This window comes from Ylistrum balloti, unplaced genomic scaffold (genome assembly GCF_031769215.1).
Source record: "Ylistrum balloti isolate Yb309-2 unplaced genomic scaffold, AGI_CSIRO_Ybal_v1 Utg370590, whole genome shotgun sequence".
NCBI classification, from domain to species: Eukaryota; Metazoa; Mollusca; class Bivalvia; order Pectinida; family Pectinidae; genus Ylistrum; species Ylistrum balloti.
In genome coordinates, this window is record NW_026782366.1 from 1,610,447 (window position 1) to 1,628,125 (window position 17,679).

Here is a 17,679-nt window from a genome sequence, read left to right on the forward strand (position 1 = left end):
AGTTTGTAGGAACTCGGCTCACTTTTCAGGAGGTACATAGCAGTAAATGCTATAGTAATTGCACTCAAGAGATAGGAAGAGAGATAGAGGAGAAAGGGGGCGGGGGTTGGGGGTGTGAGGGGTGGTGGTGTGGGGTGTGGGTGGGGTGGGGGGGTAATTAAAAGAATTCGGTTTTACTATGCCCGTTTTGGCTAAAAAAAACTCTAAGGAACCCTATTGTATCATTCTACTGATCTCTCTGTAACACATTCATTTTGTCGGCGAAAAAACAGGCGCCATATGAAGACTTGATCAAATGTACTAGTGTTGTATGTTGATCTACGATAGGATACGCCTTCAATAGGAATAGTTTGCAGAACTGTTGGACCGGAAAAATTAAAATCACCAAAACAAAAAAGATATTCACTTGCTTTAAATGAGCATGCGGCATCACTGTATCCGTCATGACACTTGAAATGGTTTCCTGTTGGTAACTATTATTACAAACATAATAAAAGCATTACATTAAAAATATATAGTCTCTGGGATACTCCATCACCCTGCTTAGCCTACTCCTGTCAACATTCCTAACAACAGTGACCATGGTGAAAACACTTGTTCTCTGTTAAGTCGAAAGCAGATTTAAACTGCACAGAATAATTGAGGGGATGTTCTGAAAAAAAACATGCAACTCAATACGTTATCACTCTCCTATAAATCTGCCAGAGGCAGCGAATGCAGTTGACATTGCAAATCACGAATTTTCGTCCGCTGAAGGCTTAAATAAAACAACATAACGGAAAACAAATGAGGTTTGAAATATCCGGAACAAATCAATATCTAGTAGTAAAAGTGTAAGTGTTGTCAATCCGAAAGACAACTTTTCTAAGTATAAGCTGAAGGATTTACAAATTTTTCCAATGCACCGGGGGATGGGGTAGACTGAGATCGATATACTGTAACTATGTGATCATATAATCTGATTTATTGGTGCAATATAGGTAAAAAGTTTGGACAAATCGACCAAAAGTCTCAACCATGATAATCCCAGAGTTACCAGGTAAAAATATATAGATAGAACAACTTTTTATATGCATACTACACAATTTCAGCTTGGTACTGCGTCATGTGATATTGTGCACATTTTTCGGATCATTTTTGCCGATAAAAAAATCCATATCTGGACAGTGCAAACACCAGCACGTGTGGGCATCTGTCAGCAATATCGTAATTTACAAAAAAAATCAACATTAATAATATCTTGATGAAAGGTGTAGATAAGGATCAATCTATGCAACATTAAAGTAAAACAGGCTCCACCAGGATAGAGGAGGAGGGGAAGGAGGAGGAGAAGGAGGAGGGATGCGAGCAAGGAGGTGACCGATTTATTGCATTAGTTTTGCGTTATGGTAAATACACTATCTCATAGCAAGTGTATTATCTTTAGGTTGTCAAAGAAAATTCACACGAGCTTCAAACGTCACGTCAGCCTGCATTTCTGTTAATGACGTCCGTTTTATTTTGTGATGAAAGTTGTTTTGGGGAAAAGCATGATTTGTTGTCATCGTGAATTTCTTTTCATCCAACATGTCAGATGATGAAACTGTTAATCTACATTACGGCAGGAAAAACTATTAGACAAACAATTACATAAAAAAATTATTGTTCTCTGAACAGGGAGATATATCCTGATGATCAACACCTGAAATCACGCTATATGGTGCTGTGCACTACATATTACAGTACAATTTATAATACGTACAAGGAGGTTTATGACAATAAAATAGTAAAACACTAAGTATACACGAATAGGGTGTATCTTCTAAGATATATATCATTTTGTATATCTATGTATCTTGTTTATAAAATGTATATCATTTTGTATATCTATGTACTGGTTTATAAGATATATATCGTTTTGTATATCTATGTACTGGTTTATAAGATATATATCGTTTTGTATATCTATGTATCTGGTTTATAAGATATATATCGTTTTGTATATCTATGTACTGGTTTATAAGATATATATAATTTTGTAGTCTATGTATCTGGTTTATATCTGGTTTATAAAATATATATATTATTATGTATATCTATGTATCTGGTTTATAAAATATATATATATATCATTTTGTATATCTATGTACTGGTTTATAAGATATATATCATTTTGTATATCTATGTATCTGGTTTATAAAATATATATTATTATGTATATCTATGTACTGGTTTATAAAACATATATCATTATGTATATCTATGTACTGGTTTATAAAACATATATCATTTTGTATATCTATGTATCTGGTTTATAAAATATATATCATTTTGTATATCTATGTACTGGTTTATAAAACATATATATATTATGTATATCTATGTATCTGGTTTATAAGAAATATATCATTTTGTATATCTATGTACTGGTTTATAAGATATATATCCTTTTGTATATCTATGTATCTAGTTTATAAGATATATATAATTTTGTATATCTATGTACTGGTTTATAAGATATATATCATTTTGTATATTTATGTACTGGTTTATAAGATATATATCGTTTTGTATATCTATGTACTGGTTTATAAGATATATATAATTTTGTATATCTATGTATCTGGTTTATAAGATATATATCATTTTGTATATCTATGTACTGGTTTATAAGATATATATCATATATAAGATATATATTGTATATCTATGTATCTGGTTTATAAAACATATATTATTATGTATATCTATGTACTGGTTTATAAAACATATATCATTTTGTATATCTATGTATCTGGTTTATAAGATATATATATATATTATTTTGTATATCTATGTATCTGGTTTATAAGATATATATAATTTTGTATATCTATGTATCTGGTTTATAAGATAATCATTATTGTATATCTATGTATCTATGTATCTGGTTTATAAAACATATATTATTTTGTATATCTATGTATCTGGTTTATAATATATATATATATTTTGTATATCTATGTATCTGGTTTATAAGATATATATCATTTTGTATATCTATGTATCTGGTTTATAAGATATAAATCCTTTTGTATATCTATGTATCTGGTTTACAGGACTTTGAGAGATCAGTACAAATCGTGTTTAGATTTGATTCCATTACACGTGTATTTTAAGACATAAACGGTGAAACTTACTGTATGTATCAATGAGAGGGAAAAACAGAATTTTGTGTTTCAGAATATGAAACTTGGTCTACCAATTTACACGTTGTCTTTAGTGTCAGTACCTCAATTCACGGGAACGCGCAAAACAACTGATGTATACGTGTTAAATAGAAACAATGATTTTGGAAAGTGTATAGAATGAGTACACAATGGAAAGGGACTCTTTAAAGTGACATTTAGTAAATCACACCGAGAAATAAGGACAAACGCTTAACAAGCAAGATTGATACCAACTGCCTTTCATTCTACACCGGATCCGCCCGAGGTGAAAATAGCTAAATCACACCACTTACTTGTACTTAATCGATCACAGATCAGTAAACCTTACCTGGAGGGCTAGTTAATTGATTACTGGCAGGTGACATAATACAGGTGTTACAATATACAAGGACCAGGTGCTTAAATAGGTATACAATCGAATTTAGAATGAAAACAAGTAATTTTACTATTAGCAGGTGTGGGCTGAAAACTCAATTCGATGGATTTGTATACATTTGTATATATGAGTGTATACTAATGTATATACTGGGAAATTTATTGGGTCAAATATTTCGAAAGGTAGGGAATGACGTTCAACAAGTCTCTAAATTGTAATGGTAAATCTGGCCCATGGATTTTCAAATTTTACACATCACGATACATGCTCAGTGTAGCTTCATTACATATATATAATGGTGTAGGTTTCAATCGACGACCAGTACAAATTCCTGGATTTCACATTTTTATTCACAGTTATATAATTAGAACCCATGAATAGGTCTTTGATTCTTGTTAATTTCCATGTCTATCAGATAAGTCGTATTTCATTTCTAAGTGTCAACTTTCCATCTCTTCAGTCGTAAGACTTATTCTAAGCAGTTCGGTATTGACACGTCTTTCCAGCAGGTTAGTATCAATATTGACTGAGGTATTAAGAGACAAATTCTTCAGGTTCTCTTTGGAGGTAAATACATATCATTAACCATGTGAATGAGAATTGTACAATCTGTCTTTGCCAATGGCTTATGTACATGTATTGTAGGATACGTTACATAAACCCGTATCATGATATATATATAAAGTTTTAAATTGAACGAGTGTAAGATTTTCATTAACATATAATCAACATTGTTCTACAGCATAGTAAGACTTTCCTGTGTGACATGGGTTTTGTGCACTGAAGTATAACACCAATTATTTGGCCGGTGACATAACGTCAATGATCATATCAGAAAAATCAAAAGAATTAATGACTAACTACAATGCTTTGATAAACTTTAACAAAAACTTGGATAACGTTTTGGTATCATACGAAAAGTGATCGCTCTCAATATGCCCTTAATTGTCATGACAAAACCAAAAATATCGCACACGCCATTTTGAGGATGATAAGTATTGACTAGTCTGATTTTTTAAAACGAAGTCGCTCTATGACAGATACGTGCTATACTGCGGCTGTTTTGTACAAGTCACAGATGTCATCGTCAGCATATTTCTGCCTGAAACTAGTTTATTTGCCAACCTTACGTCAGAGTTAATTTAAAGTAGTCGCATACGGTTAAATATCGAATAGACAGCCTGTGATTTTGGACAACTCTTAGAGGAAATGGAACTGTGACACTGGGCGTTCCGACGAAAAAGTGAAGACGATAGAATCTTCATATGGAACAATTTCGTATGACTCCATTATAGGCTGCCGACTGAGTAACATATATTACATGGCTCGGTAGTTCTTCGGATGTGATATTATGACGATCTAAAAACAAAACCCCCACCGTGTGGAGTGTACGTCTCTGAGGTTGTATTTGACGTATCAAGGATAAGTCGGTTTATCAGTTCACTGGACTGCACAACTTTTAGACTTTTCTCCATATTCTACGATATTTTTAACCCTTGGTGTGACCATCTTAAACATCTAATATGATATATTTAACATCGTTACACACTTACTCTATAAAAAATGAAAACTGCAAATTATGTGTATATATATAGAGAGACCAGTGAACAGAGAACAACCGGACGTAACTATGTACACATGTAAGATAGGCATCAATGCTTATTAGATGTTTCATCAGGTGCACTTTGTTACCAATAACAAAAATCTTTGAAGTGTGATATTTTTTCTGCATCCGGTTTAGAAGATCAAATAGCAAACGCTTGATTCAAGTCTTAAAATACTGATACATTATAGTTTCCTTCGTAAAACCGTAAATACGAGACAAAGAAATCCATTGTAGGGACAAGCCACAGAAATCTTCTTTTCAAATATAACCCTTTAAATGTAGGCAAAGCAAATGGCCTTTTAAAAGACACATATGATAGAAGAAGATAGGGAAATTAAGCCCAATCTAGTCTTAAGTTTTCCGTATATAATTCTTTCTGAAGCGAGTTTAGTTTTCCTGTACTGATACCACAAATGGGGACACATTCACCGACTTGCTTGACGATTAAGATTAAGTAGAATAGTTCGTACAATATTATCGTAGTCATGTGTGTTACTACACATATATCATACGGTCTGTATCATGTTAAATTATAGACATCGAAATGTCTTAAATACATTCTGGTTTATAACTTTGCGATAGAGGGTACCTGTACCACTGTATAGTTATGACGGCAAAGTAGAGATCTACCTCAAAATTGTTTTCATGAAATGAAGCAACATGTATGTACAATTTATTGGGGATTTTTTCATGACAAAATTTCTCCCGATTTCCTGTTTTGCTTTTTTCTTTTCTGTTACCATATACTAGCTGCACCGGACGAAAGTCTGATAGTGTTGCTTTGAAAAGCAAAAATTAATTCACTTTCTTTTTAAAACGCGATAATTATCTCGTTTACACGACTTAGTTATCTCGTTTAGGCGCGATAATTATCTCAGTCATCAAATCGCGTTAATTATCTCGGTAAAACGCGAACATGATCATGTAACGTTAAGAAAGACTAAATTGTTTCGTTGGTGAAACATGGTTGGTTATTTCAAATCTGCAACGGTCGATTCCGCGTTTCAACAAGATAATGAAAGCTATTTGATTAACTAAATAGCTTATGACTTAACAGTAAAAACGTCAAACACGAAAAGTGCGCATGTTTAAGAAACCGTGTACAGATATCGGATAAAATTGAAGGGTTGAACCTAAATAATTTAGACAGTCCGTAATCCCAAACATGCAAAGCTACCTCCTTATCCATTGAGCATGCTCACAATACCCGCCGGTTGTCTGTCCTTGAATATAACCTACTTTTACATGTAACATGTAGTCACATGACATGAGATAAACCTGTTTTTCTTTTTCTAAAACAACAATATGTTGATTTGTGATGTTGTTTACATCATATTTACATTGCCAACTAGTGATACCGACCAATGATAGATATAGAATATTTGTCTTGTGATAAATGTCATCCATCGTAACATACAAGTACACCATACACTGTATCCCATCATCCCAATGCCAGTAGAAGGATATCTTATTTATCAGCTTATCTATCAGGTGTTTATGCTAAAGTATCCCGGAGAGAGCTGTACACAATGAACGCCTGCAGGAGGACATACAAGTGTGTGTGTATGTGTGTAACGATGACGCGTGTGACAGCGGGAGCTGATGTATGTATCTCCAGTATAAAGATGACGGGGCATAATGTTCGGAGACCATTTTGATTACAAGTAATCACTATAAACGTCATCAGATCTGCCAGTCAGTATCAATCCGGCCGCCAACTCTCTGATTTACATGGTACCAGGAGAATGTGTAGGCCTACTCGTAATATCGTGTATGATTGTAGTACTAGAATATAAAAAAACACGACACGTATGTATACATGTATGATAATGTATCATGTTTAAAAATATACTAATTTATGTATAGACTCACATTTGTTGTTTGTATTTAAACCAAAATTTAGATTTTTACACTAAGAAAACTTAGTGTAGTTTCTGTGCACAATTAACACTTTACACTGACGGGTATTACATGCACTTGTTCAAAATTGCCATGACAAAGCAGACTTTTAAACCATTAAATATCATTCTGTTAATTCTACATTCCGTAGTCCAGCAATTAACACAAATGTGAATGAACGATATTCTGTTACTAAACAGGAAAAACAACGGACAAAACATATCACCACTGAACGCAGATTGCACTGTTTACCTCTATGTACGAAGGGAGATAACCCCTATATATTTAGTGCTAAAACTGGACAAGATGTCCACGTGATGAAACAAGTATTGTAGGTTTGCATTATATCATATGTACAGATATGTTAAAATACAAATTGTATTAGCAGTTTTCTTTAATGTCTAAGAAGTAACAAAAACTATCTGAAAATATAGTTGGCGCTGTTACTAGAGTAGGGCTTATATCTATTAACTTTACAAAAAGTTACTTAGAGACTATTTATATCTTATGCGTAAGGAAATAGTGGGAGTCAATAAAAATATATATATTTAAGAAAAACAAATCAATGATATTAATTTGGACAGCATTCGAGCATAGAACCATTCTTGATAACAATGCTTATAAATTGCAAGCATGAGTTACCTCCACTGACTGATTGTTGGGCTTTCTGCAGTTTAATTGTATTTTTATTGAAATGACTGCGCATACGCACTGGAAAATGACAAACCAGAGACGTGTATAACACATATATAATCTAAAAAATATAACTAAGTTTGTTTTATATACCTCTCTGCACAAACAGGGAGATTCTTACGACTAGAAATAAACCTTTCCATCAATGAAGAGAAGAAAATGCGTTGAAGAAATGACTCTGAACTTATTAAAAAAATGATAACATGAACATTTCTAAAGCTAGAAATGTATGTATTAAATTCGTTTTGACAGACAGCATAGCAGTAGCTCTTTGTAAGTTATGTATGTTTCGACAAGTCAAAACAGAAAGGTAAAACTTTAAGAATAAAAGACAAAGATACAAACAAAACATTTCAAAAATAAATCAACTATCAACATTTTTTTCTGTTGTTTTTTCTGTTTTGCTTGTTTTGTTTTGTTTTGTTTTTTGTATTTTTATTTGTTTGTTTGTTTTTTTATGTTTTATTTTCATAAATAAATTTTGATTTATTCCAACAAACAATACCACTAACTCCCCATGTAATTGATATTTTCAGTATAACCTAAGTACGTTTGTCAATGCTTTCTGTGTAGTGGTATCCATGTCACGCCATATGGTTTACAGGACGTCCATAGTGATTATATTTACCATCATATGGCATAACCAGTATGTAACCTTATCGTAGTCAGTGACGAGTTGTTCATGAACTGCCAACAGCTGCAGGAATATCAAGTATTGTCAACCAGTCGAGGTCACCTCCCCTTGATCGACTATCCTAGTGCGTTCAATGGAATTCTCCTTTGTCTAGTTGGCATTTTTGCTTTCTATCATTCAAGCAGTTTAATGTTTAAATATTAAACTTTTGGCTGAACTTACGGTGAAACCACGGACCTAGATACATACTGATTAAGTCCGTTGTGTAACCCTTACTAATTTAGCTCATTAACTGTAAATGGCGTGGGAATATTGCAAGTGATAATAAATTCTTGTCAGATAAACGACACCTTTCAATGAGATACAGCACAGTCAAACGATGTAATATACTGCACATTTTCTTTCCTTGTACCGAGAAGGATATATTGAAAATGATAGATGTAAGCATTTAACTGTCATAAATTGGTATGCCTGGTTATAAATATTAACTGCATTAACACAAGGTGCTTTGTTATCTTGATTAGTAGAACTTGATATTGTCCAATGACATTCATTTTGAAAGCTAACCAATTTGTCAAAAATGATTTTTGTTCTTCTCATATCGGAGTGAGAAAGAGAACATCGAAGGGGAATTAGCTCAAATGGTAGAGCGCTCGCTTAGCATGTGAGAGGTACCGGGATCGATACCCGGATTCTCCACTTTTTTCAAACATGACATATACCGAGATGAATGTCGTAACGGCTGTTGTGTATATGTAATGGGTGAAGAGATGGGAGATAATTGCGAAAAGGGAATAAAAGAAAGATAGAGGGACTCGGTACTCTGGACAGAAGATGTGTTTTATCGTCATGTGTTATCATACCGAATTCCCCGATCACACGGCGCTTCAGTATTGTTCAAACATCCGCTGCTCTCTCTCTCTCTCTCTCTCTCTATATATATATATATCTCAAAAGAGCGTTCATGTCTCTTTGATGTGTTTGAAGTTAACAAACACATGTATGACAGAAATGAAAATGAAAGATACTATATAAATAATCAGTTGGGATTGTAAAGTGCTTATTAACACACAGAACACTGTGTAAATATGTAGTTATCTTATACTTTCAAGAATAAAAAAATCTACACGTGATTAATAAATTTGTACATACAAACGTGTTTCTGCTGTATGACGTATACAATAGCATATTTCCTTTTGTACTCTTGTAAACAGGGATGCTAATAAACCTCTATTCAGAGACGTCTTTCAATTTTTTTCCCGTCATCTCTGTCTGCACGTGTTCAATAATGTAAAATATTTGCACCTAAGGCAAATTATCAACTTTTCAGTATTAAAAATTGACCTTTTGTGTTCTTATTTTATCAGTTTTATGTGTGTGCACTCTGTCCTTCATAATAGAACAAATAAGTTTACGTCTTTTTCGTGTACGTTCCTGAGCCGAGGCGCGGGCACCAGTGCCTGTGGTCGAACTGCTATAACAAGGCTCAGGGACTCCACACGAATGGTATTTACTATGCGGGGGAATTAGCTCAAGTGGTAGAGCGCTCGCTTAGCATGTGAGAGGTACCGGGATCGATACCCGGATTCTCCACTTTTTTCCCCCCGACGACACTATCTTAATATGTAAATAAATTTGTATACTACTCATGTGATGATAACAAGATTTAAGTGATATGTTTTAAGCCCTTCAGAGTCAGCCAGTGTCAATTATACATACCATAATAACTGTCATCCTACATGTTACTAGTGATTTTTACTAAATTATTTCCAATTTCATGTGAAATCAAAGAAATCATGCTTGAAACATACTTTTCCAATCAGACTAGAGTATACTTTATTCCTTCCCCAGGGAGAAATGCGAGACCATGGGGTCTTGATATTCACAATTTTGTAAAACACCTTATGACACACTTAAATCCATGAAGAAGATTTTTGAAATTTAAGTCAATTTTGCCATTTTTGTCCCCATCCCCTACCAACTCCCCAAATGGCCCCTGTCGGGTCAGGGGTGTATGATTCAAAATTTTGGTTACTTCTTGGCCAGGGAAGGTTTACCCAAAACTTTATTGAAAACAGCTCAGGGCTTTTTGAGAATAAGTAAAAAATGTTGAAAGTTTATGGACGCACGACACAGAATGGCAGACAAAAGTCACCATGAGACTTTGTCCAAAAGATTTAACACATTTGAAAATCCCACAAAATATATTTCTAGCAAACATTGTTGGGTTTCATCAAAGAAACCTTTCAGTCAACTATATTGATTCTAAGATTTTCAGTTAGTCAGAAGAAGTCAATGTTTGAAGGGAAATGTCATTGCTGAATGCATGGATATTACATGCTATAAGCTTGCTTGGACATTTCGGAAATCATTGAGTACCAGGTAGCTAATGCAGGTCAAATAGACCTCTTGTCTTTTCCTGCTCAGTTCTGAAATGATCAATGCACAACTAAGGACCAAGAGAAACCTAGAAATAAAATCTGGAAATGATCCATTTAATACTTCTCCAGAGATAGAGAAAACAAACTCTTACTATCAACACTGAAGACGCCTGCATGTTGGCCATTTGTCCACATTACAAGTCTTAAAATGAACAAATGAAATTTGAAAATGATCTGTGAAGTACTTCTCTAGAAAGAATGTCGGATGTCCCAGGATACTGTTATGTGGCCAGCAATTACATTCTGTACATGGGATGAAGTGTATAGTTTCTTTTAAAATGAATTTGACCTATTTTTAATATCAAAGGGGTCTAGAAAGGTACTTCTAAAGTGTGGGTACTGATACCTAGCCAGTTGGTACCTGAATTTGAGTACATGTATGTGAACATTCATATTTATAAATTATTACTTTTCTTTAATATCCATGTGAGCAAAACAGGCCTTTTGAGCCTCTTGTCTTATTTGTATTACAAAGGGACAATGCACCGAGGTGAAATTGAAAGTGAAATTTGAAAATTATCTATCCAATACTTCTCTAGAAATAGCAATGAAATGGATCAATGACCAAATACAAAGAGTAATCTAAGAATATAGTTAAGTTGTAGGTTTTCAGAGTAAAGTAGAAATGCTGCCTCTAAACTATAACTAAAAATTTGGTACATATATGTAAATGTAATTCAACCCCTAGAAAACATTGTTTATTGTCCAAAAATGTATACAGGAAAAATCAACGTTTAGTTAAAGGGATTTACATCTACTTTTATGGCCTGTCGGCCTTTTAGCCGACAAAGGGAATTATCAACAGTATCTACATGGAAATATTCCTGGGATGTCACAAATATTTCAAAAAAATATAGAAGATAGATTTTTATAAATTGAAAAATTATACATCAACCAGAATTGATAAGCAGGAATGTGTAAACATTTAAATATCTGTTTATTCTGTCACATTTCACAATATCACATTTACTTCACATGACCATAATGAAATAAAATTTTTAATAACATTTCTATAGCATTCATGTATTGGAGTTCAACCTTAAATGTCATGTAAGCAATAATATAACAGTAAGTATCCTTTGACCAAAACACCAAAGACAACCAGTTATACCCAAAATCTACAACAGCTGTTAAAAGGTTAAATGTCTTATATTTTGTGTTTGGATAAAACTTCAACTATGTGTACTAGTATTTATTTTGTGTACCGTAATTATCCACAAATAGCCTTATGGTTATCTCTTTTAACGAATCAAATTTTTTGCTAAAATTACACTCACATATGCAGAAATTTTTCAGGAACTCTGTACTGCTTATAACTTATTTAAGCAATATCACTAGGAAAAAATGAAAAGGTTTTGAGTCCATGTACAATACGTATTTGCTGATGTGTTAAAAACAATAGTAATTTAACTCTTATTCTAGCACAATCCAATTATTGTTACACCAAGCATTAAAAACTAATCTAATAGTACTCTAATCCAATTAAGCTTTTGATACATTACAACTGCTCATCACTTTAACCATAGGCCTCTTCATCATAACATAAATCAAATTTATCATAGCTTGCAACTGTGTGTCTTCATACGACTCAACCATGCAACTACAGAATGTGTATACTTCATGTTTTTTTTGGGGTTGCACAGTGGTTACACATTTACCTTTCACCTTAATGTCTGTTTTTTTTTCTCGATAAGGATGTGAAAAGGTATCAGACTACCTGTCCAAATATTTGAGCTGAGAAGAGTAATAAATATAAGCTGATTCTTAAGAAATTAAATTGAATACAGTTTTCATTTATATTGAGTTTTTACAATTTGATCATCATTGTGAACAAAGGATATACATATTATGAATGTTAGTTGATTTACAGTATGGTACTACTTTTCATTTTTGACCCCCAGAAATATCTTCCTTTGAAAAGTTACTTTCAGAAAACCTTTGGTAATAAACAAGGGTTGCATGACCTGATATCTCACTATAATATAATCATAAGTACCTTGTAATCTGAATACAAGTACAACAGATAATCATCTGTTCTGATGACTGTTCCTGCCTGATAAGAATCATATTTAATGTTATTGTGCTTTACACATATGACTGGCCATATTCACATTCATTAAACACACAGTACAGCAGTAGTAGTATAGTGAACATATCAACGACAAAAATATTGTATTTGGTCTGGAGTCTTTAAACTGTTTATACACTAAACTTCAACTTTTACAAATCTTATAATACCCATTATAGATAAACAAATAAACTTGATAATCAAGAAATACACTAATAATAATCAACCAGAGGGCCATACCTTAACTGTCATATGACAATCGATGAATGGATGGACAAAGAATTTGCAGATAATGATATTTAAGACCACATTCGATATAAATCCATTCAAGCATTAAGGAATTTTGACTAACTTTTATATTTGAAACCCCGTTCCTAGGGTTGAATCAATTTTCTGGATTTCAGAAATGATAACCCACTGGCAACAATGTTTCAGATCCAATTTGGTTGAAATCTATCCAGGCATTAAGAAGAAAAGGCATCAAGAAGAAACAGCTAAATATTGTTCCCGTTTTGGAGCCCCGCCCCTAAGTCCTTACTGTATAAAGGAATCATTTGCCAACTTCTACAGATGTTTCAGACCAAATTTGGTTGAAATCTACCCAGGGTTATACAGGAGTACTGTTTTAAAGGAAAAGCTTACTGAGAGCGAACGGCACACAACGATGTATGATAGCAATAGGTCATCTTGACCCTCCCGGTTAGATGACCTAAAAATAAACAATTGATAATAAACTGTAGTTAAACAATTAATGATGAAAGATAAGGACATGACATTATTTTTTATTGTTAGACAATGGTCAAGAACAGAAATACATTCAATCTACTATTTGAAAAAAAATCATGATACACAACCAACATTTGAAATCATTACTTCTCGGTCAGTTGATATCATTCCAAATATGAAAGACAATTTTACAGTACACTGTGCCTTCATATCTTAAAGTATCAGTTTAAGGGTATTGTATATATTGTCTTACAGACAGCTTCTAAGTAATGAATGTAGTCTAAATTAATAACATACTTTAACTGTGGTCCCAAAATGATTAAAAAACAACAACCTTAGCACCATTTTCTCTTCAAAAATGATTGAACTAGTTATGTGCTATGTAGTTTCACAGTACTGTACCGGTATTCTAACATAAGCAATTTTACACAATCAAAATAACCATTGACAAACATATGAAAAATTGTCAGTATTGGGTAGCCAGTGTATAAAGTTTGTGAGGAAGGAAAGATACTCATTACTAGGAATATTTCTATTTAAGACAACATCTCACACTCACTTCTCTTGGGGGTATGTAATGCCAGGAATACATAGTCAATTAATGACCAACAGACTGTAATAAATATCCATTTTATAGCTTATATTTTGTTTTATAAATCTCACATGAAGAAATAAGTAAAGCAGAAAATAGATCCCAAAGGGCCTTCTGATGGCCTCCATTGTGGCCTCTTTTTCTAATAAAATCTATCTGTTCTTAGCACGTTTAATACTTCTCTCCTGCTTTTCTGTTGAAAATGAGAAGTTAGCTGACTTAGTGAAGTGTGAAGAAAAAGAATTTCTGATTGTTTGAATTTCCATGTCTCTACTATCATGTTTCATAAGTAGTTCAGGGCCATTTATTTCCTGAAATCTTCCTCAGAATGTATACATTTTTTTTTGCAAATCAAGGAAAATAAAGTTGAGGAACGCCCACTCAATACTCTGAGAAATGCATTATGAATAAAGGGAAGTTGATAATATTCTTCAAAGGTGGAAATTCAGGCTGGCAACCTGTTGGTCATCTAGTTATGTCATCACCCTCAAAATATAAAATATGAAGAGTAAAAAAAAGAGAGAGAGAGAGAACATGGGGAAGTCTTTCAAACAAAATAAAAAAAAAATGGCAAAGATCCAGAAAGGGAAATTATGGAGCAAATGTATAAATTTGTATTTGGTATCTCCATAGAAAAAGAGAGATAAAGGACTGAAAATCAAATCCTCAATTTAAGGCCACGGATAAAAGGTGAGATTAAAATGGTACACTTGTAGTTATGTCGGCTAAAATTATAAGTGATTTCTTTTTTGGTTAACGTGAGGACATATTTTAGAAAAAAAAGAAATAGAGAAGAGATACCAGTAACTCAAGCACACAATAACTGTACCCTTATCCAAGTAATCTAAATCATCAACCAAAAACAACTGTAGAAATAAATATTTACACATTCAGACATATCATTCAATGACACTGTGCCTGCAGCTACAAAGAACAAATAATCTTATTTAAAGAGACAAAAAATCTACAATTCAGACTGAACAGTTAACACAAATAAAACATAAAAAACATCCATAACCAGCCAATAAAATTATCAAACAAAATCAGTCTTATACTGAGTATAACAAATATTACTTGACTTTATCATATAAACGTTTGCTATGTTACATTGTATATGTGAAGGCTAACACTTAATATATATTTCTATCTTAGCTGGTTGTCTTTATTGGTCATAAAAGCACTTAGAGTGTACACATGTACTTTAATGTGCTTTCAACTTTCTTGGTCGGAAGGCATTCAATATTTTCATCAACATCTAGGTTGATATAAGAACGTTGATAGAATGCCAAAATAATTTGGCCATTCTAAATGATAAATCAATTAATTGCTTGACAAATATTTGGGAATCTACGTGTACAGCACTTTAGAGTGTATCACTTTGATTTCTGTTTGATCTTAAATACATGCAATTGTCCTAAATATTCATTAAATACATGTATCAGTCAAAGTTCTGTATTATAACAATGTTCAAAGAAATAAAAAAAAACAACACACACAAAAAAAAAAATAAAAAACCAAGAAATTTTGATTCGGAAATGATAAACTCTTTTCTTTATAATCTTAACTAGAGCAAAAACTAAAGACTGCACTAGATGACTGTGTAACACTTCCTAACACTATTACCGATACAGCAATAAAGAAATGCATGAAGCTATCATATATATCAAAAGTACAATTTGTATATCACTTTAACAAAAAAAACAACAACAAAAGAATGTGTTATACATGTTATAAATAATGCCTGGACCACTCAATTCTACATAGAAAATACAGATCACTGAAAATCTGTTATCACTTTAAGAGCAAAACTTTTTTTTTCAAAAATATAATCATGTTAATACTATAGACTAGAGCAGAAAACTGTTTTAGTCAATTAAACAAAGATTATAAAAAAACAAAAACAAAAAAGTGTGACAGTTGGTTTTCATGACTCAGTTTGTGTACTGACCAATTCAAAAAGAGCTATGCATTTAAAGTCTATGTTAGAATTTTACATGGCTTGATTCTGCCAAAAACCTGCATACATTTTGTATATTTGGTATTAGTTGAAGAATCATTTTACATCTTAAGAGTATCTGGTCAGATGACATGTAAAACTTTCCAAGATAGTGTACCTATGCTATGACATTCATGTGAGGTAGCAAGTATCAAGGGCAGATCAGCAAACATGTCCACCTATCACACACAAGCAGCGATAACTAAACAGGGAGATACAGCAGTGGTCATACACATGACCTTCTTGGAGGAAAAAACGGTTTCACCTAGGAGTTTGAGGTTTGATTCCCTGTAAAGGTAGAAGGTCACCTGCTCAACTATCTAGGTTTTCCTTCCATATTCTTCCAAAAAATAAGACCTCTTAGGCATTTCCCTCAATACAATACATTCTACTTAAAGATTTCTCTGGCGTAATTCCTTAAACAATGTCAAAAATATATCAATTTGTTCACTAATATGTACAATTGGTTCATATGATGATGTACTTTCAAAGTAACTAGCTTAAAATAATACATATGTGTAATATTGATGAATAAAGATGTCGTTTAAAGTAAAATATGTGAAGAAAATTCTTGTGTCAACATCTATGATGTAAGGGAGATAACCCTCATTAATTCTGCAACAGATTGTATCATAGAATGTACAAAATGCCCTGTAATTTGAGGCAAAGTTTCATCACTTTTCCAGTGTTCCCTGTTGTATCTATAGAGACCAATGCTTGAAAACCAGGAGTTTGAATTTCATCGATTTTAGGGGTTTAGTACCTTTACTTAGGGATAACTGGTCAACACTGTGTTTCTAATGTATACAGACATAGAGAAGTTTAATTTTCTATGTAGACATATGCCAATCAGAAGAAGTTGTGGATAATTACAGACTACAGACTAAGGTAAATAATCAAATGTGTATACTGTATCATTTAGCCTCCTCATTTCCCTTCCCAATTTTAATACATTGTGATATATATAAAATTATTTGTCTACACAAGAACTTTGATAATATTACAAACATCAAATTTCAATTTACCAATGAAATACGAAGTTTGCATACAACAGGAAAATTTGAAGCATTGTATCTGAGACTGAGACCTCAAAAGTACACAACACAAAACTGGTGTATTTAAATGTTGCAGTTGGTGTGAACATTTTAAGTCAAATAGTTAGAAGTTGGATGTGTAAGCAAGAAGGAATCAAGGGTTTTACAAAAATCATAGCCTAAGTGTAATTGCTACAAGACTGTATTAAGCAAGTGTAGATTAGCAAAATTGTTGATAAAAACTGACCGCAGGTCTACTGCCTTAAGATAAAAATGTACCACTGAAAATCAGTTACAGAAATCAGTGATCTTCTGTATTCTGATGAAATCTGTACAAATTTTAACAATTTTACAAATAATTCATCCAGCAAAGAAATAAATATTCTGTCTGGTTATTTGAGAATTTTGTGAAATTCTTAATAAAAT

The 17,679-nt window shown here is 32.7% G+C and overlaps 2 non-coding genes across 2 annotated transcripts; both read left to right on the top strand.

Annotated features, from left to right (window-relative positions):
• The first annotated feature begins 9,022 nt into the window (after positions 1-9,022).
• Positions 9,023-9,095, top strand: Trnaa-agc (transfer RNA alanine (anticodon AGC)). The gene has a single exon. It is a non-coding gene; the product is annotated as a tRNA-Ala (tRNA).
• An 821-nt stretch (positions 9,096-9,916) lies between these two features.
• Trnaa-agc (transfer RNA alanine (anticodon AGC)) lies at positions 9,917-9,989 on the top strand. Its single transcript has one exon. It is a non-coding gene; the product is annotated as a tRNA-Ala (tRNA).
• The last annotated feature ends 7,690 nt before the right edge of the window (positions 9,990-17,679 follow it).